At 37.4% G+C, this 12,545-nt stretch overlaps 1 pseudogene; it reads left to right on the forward strand.

Moving 5' to 3' along the window:
- The first annotated feature begins 2,391 nt into the window (after positions 1–2,391).
- Positions 2,392–2,503, forward strand: LOC119505805 (annotated as a pseudogene).
- The last annotated feature ends 10,042 nt before the right edge of the window (positions 2,504–12,545 follow it).

The raw sequence follows: 12,545 nt of genomic DNA on the forward strand, positions 1-12,545 counted from the left end.
CTCTACTTATGCCCATGGGGAAATTACGGAAATCCATAATTTATCTTTAAACAAAGAAAAAAACATATCACATGCCAAAGGAGGAATTTAAATTAAGGAATTAGAAACTAATTAATAAAATAAAGTAACAGGAAGACATAAATGAATTCAAAAGCTGATAACAGAACACACATAGAAGAAAGAATAGATATAATAAAAAGTTGGCTTTGTGAAACTATTTAGTAAGTAAATAAAACCCTAATTTGACTAGCAAAAAAAAAAAAAACATAATGAGATAAAAGATTGTCAAAATTATTAGAGATAAGTAGAAGCTGAGAGTGAATGAATTAAAAGTGCATTTTGTGACAGTGAAATTGAACTTTAGGGGAAATGTAATGCCTTGGTAACATATAAACATATATAACAAGCATTGCCCAGAGGAGGAAATGTGAAGAGGTCAATACTGCTGGAATACATTGTAAAGATAATTAATGATCTGCTGGGCTTAATTTTTAGCAGAATCAGAAGGTGCAATAGCTAGCAGATTCCACAGGCACTCACAATTCTGAGTTTCACAGATAATTGGGACAGTCCTTTCCAAGTTTGTCTTACTAACTAGCCTGGCCAGCAGTTCTTTGGTTTGTATTTTCCCTTGTCCCACCTTACAGTTCTTATTAAATCAAGCAATATTGTCCTGAATTAAGGACTAGAGAGGGGTTTACAATCTGTTTGTATGAATTGAGGCTGAAGACATGTTTTTCTGTGTTCCTAACCCAGAGTTTTAGGAAATCCTCAAATAGCAAAGACCCATCAGTGTGACCTGAAATCAAGCCCTGCTATTATTCCTAATCTCATGAGAAAACCAGGGATATATCAGGTCTCCATGTAACTTCTGCTGAAGGCAAGTAAAGGTGATTTTCTATGCAGCTTAGAATGTTGGTAAGTAAAGAGGAGCTAGCTAGGTCATCTGTAACACTGAGTGAAGATAGGAGTAAAATTTTCCCTACCCTTATCTCTACAAGCAATGCCAGTTTCAATAATCCTTTCTTATCACATATAAATTTGGAAATGGATTTTTCCATTTACTTTGGCACATCTATCCATCTAGCTTGTATTCTTCCTTGTAATTTAGGTCACCAGGTATATATTTCTCTGCCAAGGGAAAAAGGAAAGTTAACTGTGACCTTGGGAAAGCCCTCTCTCAGTCTAATTTACAAAGCAGGAATAAGGATATCTACTTTGCAGAATTGGAGGTTAAGAATGTAAAGAATCTAACTCATAGCACGAATTCAAATGACAGGATAAACTTCACATTCAGTATGATCCTTCCCTAGTAAATCTTTAAAGCCAGAATTCCTCAGATAGTTTCTGTGCCAAGCACTCATAAGCATATTTTCTATATGTTATTTAAAGTGATAGAGCATTTGCCCATTACTTTTTAACTAAAAATAAATCTATATTTTAAGTGAAATTTAAATGATCATTTCTTATAAAATGTTAATTTTATTTAAATTATTGCAAATATTAAATTAACTATTTAAATTAAAATTTTTCTTCATTTAAGGGACATAAAGCTTGAGTCACTTTTGCAGTCTATTTTATACTATCCAAGTATTAAGAATATTTTAGTTAATTTATACCAACATACACATTATGATGCTTCTGGGGTTTTTAATTCTTACACTTTAGTGGATTGATCTGCTTTCAAACACATGTAAACTGCCCAAGTCAAAGCTTAGTGGGGCTACAGCCTCTACAAAAAAGAAAGTGTTGGTCAAGGAAAAGGATGGGGTAAGATATTGTCCCCATTTCTTGCAAAGAATCATGGATCACTGGTATAATGAGAGAATCCAAGCTAAGAGCTCATGCTTAGTCCGTGATGCATCATCCGTCACTGTCCTTTTCAGACACAGCCATGGGCTACCAATGTCCTTTCCCCATAGTGAACTTCCAGGCTGTCCCCGTTAGATAACACATGCCAAGACTTCCTGACCCACTACCTGGGAGCCCCATCTGGTTTCACAGAGCACCAAATTGAAATAAACACTCCCCAATCCTAGACTTGAATGACCGATCGCTAAAGCCCCACCCCTATAATGCTAGGAAAGGCCCTGTCCCCAGGACCACAGGCTCATCTCTGACTCTCCCCCTGCTTGGTTAAGCTCACATACATTTCTGATGCATTCCTCCACGTGGCCATGCCATAGGAGCTGTGACTCTGCATCAAGGATGTGTGAATACAACATTTCTTTCAAGCATCTCCTGTGTCTCTCCTCCTTGCCTCACCTGACCATTGATAGCTGGCTAAGTAGAAAATACTCAGTATAATTCTTTAGCTGGAAAATGCTTAGTATAGTCTTCAATAGCCAATAGAGGAAAAAAAACAAAACTTTATTAAGATCGCATCACTCAGTGTTGCATGAAAGAAGAGAAGGTTAGCACTCCCCTTGACAAGGATGGAAGATGCCCTCAGGCCTGCACAACACACATACGGTTAAGGCATTGCATCTAACCACAAAATAATAATAATAATAATAATAATAATAATAATAATAATAATAAAAGATCACATCACTCAAGCAGCCTTGAGTTATTCTAAGCATAAAAAGCCCTTGTTAAAAATAACTTGCTGCTGCTCTAATCTCAACAACAAAAAACTTATTCTCTGTTCCCAGGAAATTTCCCAGCATTGCCTGCAGTAGGATATAAGGGATGTAACCATATGGTCTCATAATCAATACCTTCTTGAAAAACAAGCCTGAATGAGGGGAGGACTTCAAGGTAATAGGAGATTTGACCAAACAGCTTCCTCTCTTCTATTTGTTTTTCCCTTCCTGCTTTCTTCTGGATTCTGGACATTTCTTTGTCTGTTTCAGGTTATAAAAGCCCAAACCACTCGTCTCAGTCTGAACTGGACTTGGAACGCCTTTTTTTCCTCCAGTTCCTTGTTGATGCATCTTCAATAAGCTCACCTTCTCACCAAAGCAAAGAGACTTGTTTCTTTGTTTGATGTGGGATCAGGCAGGCCTGACTATTTAGGTCAGTGTTTTCTGACGGTGTCACCATCCATAATAAAATCCTCACACAGCAGCTGGTGACCCCATCTTCCATGAGGAGCACCCACTCTGGGTCACCCATGTGAGCTCTGCATGACATCAACCTCAAAGGAGTACCTGGTCTCCAGGATTCCAAGGAGTTATAAATCCTTCTATATTTGCAGGCAAAGCACTGCTTTGAAGTAACAAATCTCTAGAAAACCTTTTTGCAGCATTTTGCTTGGAGGAATCAATCTTTTCTCCCTGATGTCCTCAAAGAGAATGCTCTTGTGTTTATATTTGCTTCTACAGAATTAAAAAGAAAATTCTGCATAGCCCTAACACTTTCAAAATATTCATTGTGTATTTTTAAGCATAACCTAAGTGGATTTGAATTAACAACCTCCTTAAACATTTCATAAGCCTGAACAATTCTGTAAGAAGGAGAGTGTCATGGTAAACACTTGAAATTAGAGATTCTGATAAAGCTTAAAATCACGATCTAAATGGGATTTTGATTATTTACAAAAAGAGCTACTATTAATTTAGAGGTTCTAAAGATATGCATACAGTTTTATTGTGCCAGTCAGATGAAATAACAGCCATTGGAAGAAAAAATTATAATAAAGGAAGAACAAAAATGTTAAGAACAACAAAATAATAAATGCTTTATCAGTTTACTTTATCCTGCTCATACTTATTTACATTTCACCTATGGAATCTTGTCATAGTGGACTATTGAAATTAACACATACAGCAAGAATAGAATTCTACAGTGTTACATTTTATGCCAATTTATAGTTCTTCTCAATCATTTATTATGTAGTGCCCCCTTCAGTGAATCCCCACAAGCAAAACGGATAAACTGACAGATACCATGTTTTATCTCTAACTCTTAATATGAATATATATCCTCCTAAACTTACCCACATCAGGAAACAGCTTGGTATGGTTGTTTCTCAGCTACAGCATTTGTATTTTGTAATAGAAATAACCCTGCAAAGGATTTTACTGGGATACTTGGTGTTTCTAATGCCTCTCCCCCCTGCCTTTTTTGGATAGTACACAGGCAAGAAAAAAATCAATGTACTAGCATAATTTCAATTTTTAATCATTAGGAAAAATCTTAGACTTCTGTTTTTCCTTTTTAAATTAAGTGGAATTGGTGATGACCCAAATTTTGGCAATTTTTAAAAGAAAATATATAGACTAGTCATTTTTCGTTGCTGTTGTTTGTCTTATTTTACATGAAATGGAAATATGCTGAAAATGCAATATGCATAAAGTATTTTATTCACTTTTCCAAGAAGGTCTTATCAAACCAACCTGAACATTTTATTTTAGAAAAGTCTGCATGCTCTTTAAATGCCAATTTTCTTACCGATTGCATGTTTCCCTTTGTCAGCATATCTGGGGAAAGTTTTGCATCACAACTCTGCAAGGGGTTGGGCTAATTCTGTTCTATGATCCAATTAAACCAGTATTGTCACAGAGCTAGCAAGGGCCACCTGAACATCCATAAAAGTATCTAAAATAGCTGGCTGCTGCTGTCATTAATAGTGTGATGTGACTGGAGAGCAGATGTGAATAATATTTTATGAAGGTTAATTTTGCATTCCAGTTGCCAACAATATGACTAGTGGCAAGAATTATTGTGCTTTCCTTGCAGACCTAGAAAAAAGGTGATGAAGCACTTTTGTCTTGTGGCATCTTCTTTTTATAACCAACTGATAAGATTCTGTAATGCACATGAATTGATTATGACCTGAAGATAATTAAATTGCATTTCATTAGATCAGTATTTGAACTAGAAAAATGAGATGCCAGATTCAGAGTCCACCATTTGCCTTGTGAATGAAAATTCCCCAAATCTCATGTCTAAATTTGCTATTTGTTTTGGGCAGTGACATTTCACAACTTCCCTAGATAAAGCCCACAGCTTAAATATTTAAGAATATTGTATTATCTGGCTCAACAACAAGTCATATGTCAATTTTAAGCCACCAGTTAAATTGCGAAAGGGTTGATCTTAATAAGTTATCTTATACACAAGAAAATGTTTAGCCCGTAATAAGATTGTCAAGATGCGATTATTGAAATTATATTTTTAACTCTTAATTTTTGACTTTGCAATTTGTTGTAGACCTGGTATCTTTATAAGCCCTAACACTGGAAATATTTATCTAGGACCATTAATATGAATGCTTTATTAATCCATACTTTGCTTATACATTTTTAAAATCTTTGTCCTTTCTGCGAATGATTGCCATTTTTAAAAAAGACTATGTGTGGCTCTTTTGAAAACACTTAAGGTATCTAACATTTAAAGTTTCATTGTAGCTCAAAATGGTTTAAATGTTTTGAAAAATTTATGTGGAGCTATAAGGCATAAATAATTAAAAATGTATTTTAATTAGACATCATTTTTAAAAGCTGAAAAAGAAAAAAAAATCTCCTACAGCTAATGTACTTTACTGAGATTAAAAAAAAAAAATCACTTTTTGAAATTCAAACCAGTAGGCAATTATCTGCAATGAAACTGCTTCCAATGCAGCTTAGGTCTCCAAAGATTGGTAGAAGTCTTTTTAATGGCAAGAGAGTGACATTCAGATTCCGTGTGTTGCAGAGAAATGTGACTTAGATGACCTAGAAGATATAAATGTAATGTGGAATAGATGACATTGACTCTTTTATATGTATTTTCGAAAAGGTAACAATGAGAACACAGAGATTTCAGAAAAATATGCAAACTCATTTTTATCTATCAGCTTTATAATCTCCCTAGCTATTTATCATCACTATCTATCTAAATATATATATATATACATGGAGATATGTAGACACAGACAAATACAAATATCTCATGATTAGTAAATTTAAATATATGAAATAGTAAACTATTGATATACCAAAATATTATTAATAACTAAGAAAAATAGAAAGTATAGATATTTAATTTGAGCTACTCCTCCACCTCAAAGTTTGATGGAGGATTTTAATAACCTGAGGCTAAAGTGTTGTTTTCTCATGCCAACATTGAAATATTAGCTGTATTTTATCTATCATATTTAATCATCTGAAGATAGCATTAGTTTTAAGGCTATTATCATTATTATTTTACTTACCACTAAGAAAGAAAACACATTGCCAATTGAACTGTGGTGTGCCTCAACTTATGCACAGCCTGATTTCACTGATGGTAAAATATGAAAAAAAAACAAAACACAAAAAAACAAAAAACATGTTTCTGAGAATTGATAAAATAAGGTATCTGTTGCAAGTTTGGTCTCCTGGGAGGCGGGCATAGACATGGAAATTAATCCACATGTGCTCTTGTGATCAACACTTATGCAGAAATGAGGGATGAAGGGTTTGGAAGTCAGATGTTGAACACTGTTCCATTCACAACAATGGCCTCAGATGGCCCCAGAGGGAGCTCTGGAGCTGAAAGGACCCCTCAGAGTTACCCTAAATTGAAAAGGGGCACAACTTTGGGAAAACCTGCTTTCTTCAGCCCCAGCCTATGAGCAGTAGAGGTGGGCATTTGTAAGGGATATTTAGCGATGCCAAAAGACATTTTCAGTTCTCACAGTGAAGGCATAGGGTGAGGGGGGATGTGCTTTTGGTATCTAATGAGTACAGGCAGGGTTGCTACTAAACATCCTACAGTGCACAGAACCACCCTCCACAACAAAGAATTATTCAGCCCAAAGTGTCAATGTCAATAGCGCTCAGGTTGAGAAACCATGGCCTAGGTCAATTACGGGGCTGGGAGGAATGGGAAGCAGTTCTCAGCAGCATACAACAGTGTCCATTACAGTGTTGAATCTTAAAAAAAAACCTCTTGATTCCTAGAAAACTAGTATAGGCAGCAAATTAAAAAATCTGTTTTCTGAATTTAAAATACTCCTCAAAGCGAGTGACATTATTTTGTATTGCAATGGAGATATTCTGGTTTGCTAATGCTGCTGGGATGCAAAACACCAGAGATGGATTGGCTTTTATAAAAGGGGGTTTATTTGGTTGCACAGTTACAGTCTTAAGGCCATAAAGTGTCCAAGGTAACACATCAGTAATTGGGTACCTTCACTGGAGGATGGCCAATGGCGTCCAGAAAACCTCTGTTAGCTGGGAAGGCACGTGGCTGGCATCTGCTCCAAGGTTCTGGTTTCAAAACAGCTTCCTCCCAGGACGTTTCTCTCTAGGCTGCAGTTCCTCAAAAATATCACTCTTAGTTGCACTTGGGGTATTTGTCCTCTCTTAGCTTCTCCAGAGCAGTAGTCTGTTTCCAATGGCCATCTTCAAAATGTCTCTCATCTATAGCCCTTGTGCTTTCTTCAAAGTGTCCCTCTTGACTGTAGCTCCGCTTCAAAACATCACTCACAGCTGCACCGAGTTCCTTCTCTTTGAGTTGGCTCATTTATATGGCTCCACTGATCAAGGCCCACCCTGAATGGGTGGGGCCACGCCTCCATGGGAATATCTCATCAGAGTCATCACCCACAGCTGGGTGGGGCACATTCCAAGCGAATCTAATCAGCACCAAGACGTCTGCCCCACAAGACTACATTAAAGATAATGGCGTTTGGGGGACACAATACATTCAAACTGGCACAGGAGGGTTGTCAGGGAAAATGCAAAAAGAAAACCTTCCTTTTATGAATTGCTGCTTCTGTCTAAATAGGTGACAACATTTCCCACAATGAACAAAAACAGGCAGAGTGATCCTGCTGCATTTGACTAGCAAGTACGTACAATATATTTTACTATGATCTATTGGAACATATAGTTCTTGCTTAATCAAGATCTTAAAAGTGGAATTTGATTGCCCCAGACAAGATTTATCTTGCATGATAACTTGCAGTTTTTTTCCTTTCACCTTTGACTTCCGTTAAACACATTTCCAAATATTATATACTCGAACCCCAAAACTGCCTTTTGTATATGAGATTCAGATTGGCATAAATCAGCTGCTGAATGATGTCTTGTTTGGTCTTCAAGGCAATGGGTTAGCTTCGGCGGAATCCACATTATTGAATTTTCATTTCAAATAATTACACAGATACTTTCATGGAATGAAAGATCACAGTTTATTATAGTTTTATAGAAAAAAAGTGAGACGTGCATGTTGAAAGTGTTCATCCTAGTGATAAAACTAAAGGTCTCTATCCTAAAATAATTAAGATAAAACCTCCTTAGTTGTGCTAAGAAGGTCAAATTCATGGCCTCATTCTGAAATTGAACCTAAGCCAGTAACCCATGTATTTAATTATAAAGAAAAAAAAAAAACTTTAAAATTTTATTATAAATAGAAATATATTTTTGAGAAAATTTATCCAGACCTTCAGATTTATTTTGGAATTTAATACTATTTTGCTTCTCTAAGACTGAAGTCCCTTTCAAACACATACAGTTGAATAAGCTGACTCCTGGGTAAATGCACCTGAATTGGATTGGCCACGATCAGGGAAATTAACTGATACAGGGACTGTAGCAGGAATGCAGTGTGGAGTCCTATTGTCCATTGCCTTCACATAGGGATCTAACAGAATCCCTCTTAAGACTGGGGAGAAGAGCTATGTCCCTGAGACTGAAGCACTTTTAAGCTGCATGATGGAAAGCACCATGGTGAACAAGGCGGCTGAGCCAGCCCTGGGTGCAGCCAGCTATGAAATTTAACTGGTGTTGTCCAGCCTTGAGCTACCTCCCAGTGCTCTACAAGCTTCGATTCCCTCAAGATTTGACTGGTTTTCAAGGAACAGGTTGCAGTTCCTAAATGCCTGGGCAGTGAACAAGGCCAATTTCCTCTTTAGGGGGCCACACTGCAGTGGTCCAGCCTCACCCAAGGCTTTACTTTTACATGTTTGACTTTGATTATCAAAATATAGGCTGCCCTTACAGGTATTCCCAGTGACCATGAAAACTGCTCACCTTTAAAAGAATTTAAACTCATCACTTCCCTAAGGAACTTCAGACTGTGGGAAGTTACACATATATCAGTCACAAAAGGCATTTTATAGTGCCTGCCAAGGTTTTTCCATTTACAAATGTGTTGAAGTGTTTTGGTTTTATTTCATTTTACAAATGTTAGCTTGATTTTTCTAGCTTTTTTTTTTTAAAAAAAAATGCAATGCTTCGGTGCACATATTGAGCTTAGTGAATTAATGTAAATGTTCAGGAATTTTCTACCATAGCTGGCAAGTATGGGAGAATTGGTAACCAAACTGTCCCAGATCATCTCATACATCCTCATTAGCAGGATTATAAAACACTTCAGTTACTGCTGAATTGCAAGCCCCATTGTTTTTTTTATACTGCTTCAATGTGTTCTATATTCTTCCTCTCTTATTATAACCTTTCATGGGTGGCTGCTTCTATTTGGTACAGTAATGCCAGTTCCCTCAAATTTCCATAATTATTATCCAAGCTAGAAGAAAGTACGCAAGGAATAGAGAGAAGACATGATCAATTAATGAAAAACTAGGATCTATACAGTATTCAGAATTTTAACCTGAAATTTAATGATCATTCTCTGTTTACTGCAATTCCAATTAACTTCTATTCCTTTTCTGAAATCAAAATGAATCATTTTTGCTATTTAATTTGTTCTAGTTTGCTAATGCTGCTGGAATGTAAAACACCAGAAATGGATTGGCTTTTACAAAAGGAGGTTTATTTGGTTACACAGTTACAATCTTAAGGCCATAAAGTGCCCATCAAGAAAGGGCACCTTCACTGGGGAAAAAGGCATTGGCATCTGGAAAACCTCTGTTAGCTGGGAAGTTACGTGGCTGGTGTCTGCTTGCTCCTAGGTTGCGTTTCAAAATGGCGTTCTCCAAAATGTCTGCATCAGCTTCCATCAGCTGTCTTCAAATGCCTGTCTCAGCTCCAGCTAGCTATGAGCTCCTTCTGTCTGAGCTTATCTAGTGCTCCGGTAAACTAAACAAGGCCCAAGCTGACTGGGTGGGGCCACACCTCTATGGAAATTATCCAATCAGACTCATCACCTACAGTTGGGAGGGTCACATCTCCATGGACACTGAACCAATAAGTTCTAACCCAATCCACACTAATATGTCTGCCCCCACAAGAATGCATTAAAGAATATGGCTCTTTCTGGGGGACATAAGTATACAAACTGGCACAAATTCAACTGATATTTTTGAAAAGGTGAATAATATAAAACTGGCTACTACTACATCAATAAAGTGAGGTGCAATGGCATAAGCTGATACTCAAATTTACCTTGGAAAATTTTCTTGGAAACTTTCATTTTCACAGGTTCATTTGTCGCTAAATAGGAAATCATGCAAAATACTGTTTTTCTTTAAGGAAAGAAAAATCACCTTTTGGTTTAGAGAATCTGTTTCAAAGACACCAAAGAACTGATGCTTTTTTAAACTGATAAACATCTTGCAGCCACTTCTAGAAAGAGCCACAGGATTTTTGGTGCTCAGACAAACTGTGCCTTCACATTTGGAACCTTGGTGACAGATACAGAGGGGGAGAGAGGGTTTCTCATTGGAAGGAGGGAATAGACTTCCCAATTGGGAATAGGCTTCCCAATTGGTGTGCTGAAAAGATGAATTTTGAATATGGTCAGAGGAAGCCTTCCAGTGCTTAGCATTACAGGCACTAATTTTCTCAGTCCTCTGGGAACCGCTTCCCGTAAGAAATGTGTGCTTTCAGTTCTGGAGCATGCATGTATATTTAGCCCGGAGCCATGCTTTAAACTCTGGAAAAGCCACCTGGATTCTAATGTGGCAATTCCTGTCGATGGAAAAGGTAAGTGTGCTGGTTTGGAACTGCAATGTACCCCAGAAAACGCCATGTTCTTTTAATCCATTCTTGTGGGTGCAGACCTATTGTGGGTGGGACCTTTGGTTAGGTTGTTTCAATTGGAATGTGATGCCCGCAATGTAAGGTGGGTCTTAATCCCTTACTGGAGCACTTTATGAGAGGATAAAAGGCAGAAACACAGACAGGGCAGAGACAGAGAAACACCCACAGACATTTGGAGACAGTTATTGAAACCAGAGCCAGGAGAGAAGGACCAGCAGATGGCGTCCTGTGCCTTCCCATGTGACAGACGAATCCCAGATGCCAGCAGCCTTTCCTCGGAGAAGGTATCTTCCTCTAGATGCCTCAATTTGGACATTTTCTTGGCCTTAGAACTTTACGTTTGTAACCTAATAAAACCCCATTGAAAAAGCCGACCCATTTCTGGTATATTCCATTCCGGCAGCTTTAGCAAACCAAAATAATAAGCATTCTTAATTGTCCCTTAGAAGAAATTTCTAATGGTTTAGAAACTAAGAAAAACTTGGGCTCTCCCTGAAGAGTTGGTATATTTTCACTTGTAAGCTAATTAGAACCAGGGTATTAACTCTGAATTCTTCCCAAAAGTTGGCATGTTTTCTTACTTGGTTTAAACTTTGTTTTCTTTGTAATTAATTTTAACATAATCACATTTTCTAAATAATTGCAATATATTTGGCCTTTTTGCCAAATGCTTTGGGCACTTTTTTGCAAAAGATTTAGAGTGAATAAAGAATTGTAATTGAATTGAATTTGCCTGTGGGAGCTACTCTGCTCCAGCCCTGGGGAGCTGTTCTCTCCAGGGGTGCTAACCAATGTGCCAAAAATGGCATTTAGGGGGGATCCTGGAGACAAATGGATGGCACTGACCTCAGGGACATAAGTGCCTGTCCTTCCTAGACCCATCGGTTCATTTGTCACCATTGTCCTTACAGTGAAGGCAATAACTGTCCTTTGCCTTGATCCTAATCAAGACTACTTTTGGGGCCAGGGGACCTAATGACTAAAAATATCCTAACAGCATGATTTTTATAGTTTAAGAACTTGAGACTCCCAATATTTTTTTATGGCCCTAGATTCCCCTACATCTCCCCTTTGACTGATGTGGTAGGAAACCAGGCAGAATTCAAGGCAATGGCCCTGATTCCTTTCCACTCTTTCCTTGCTCCTGGTTGTTAGGGTGCATGGGTTAGGGATTTGAACGAGGAGCACAGGCCTGGCCAGGTTTCACTCTCCAGACCTGAGAACATGACTGTTGCTTGCCTCTGTCTACATCCTCTTCCTCAGAGAGAGATACACAGAGCTCCAGGTTTGAGACTTTTAGAGAATGTGGGAAACCCGAGAGTAAGCCCATAGCTCAAATTTAGAAGTATTTTGCTCTGTGCCCAAAACAGTACAGTGACAAGTAAATCTTAAATAAAACAAAACAACCAACTCAGGAAATAAACAGTCTTGAATAAGCACTGCTCTAGTTCGAGTGCATAAGTATCCTGTGTATGTGGAACCAAAGGGAATTAAGTGGTTTCAAAGTGCTTGCCTATATTGCATTGATGTTTTTCTTTGCATAACAACCATCCCATAATTTGTGTTTTAATGATATATATAGCAGATTACACAAAAACTAAAAAGTAGAACACTAAAAACAACTTGTAAAATCACCCTATTCATTTTTTAAATTAAAATAATGCATGCCAATGGTAAAAATATTAAATA

Source organism: Choloepus didactylus, chromosome 10, assembly GCF_015220235.1.
Source record: "Choloepus didactylus isolate mChoDid1 chromosome 10, mChoDid1.pri, whole genome shotgun sequence".
NCBI lineage: Eukaryota > Metazoa > Chordata > Mammalia > Pilosa > Megalonychidae > Choloepus > Choloepus didactylus.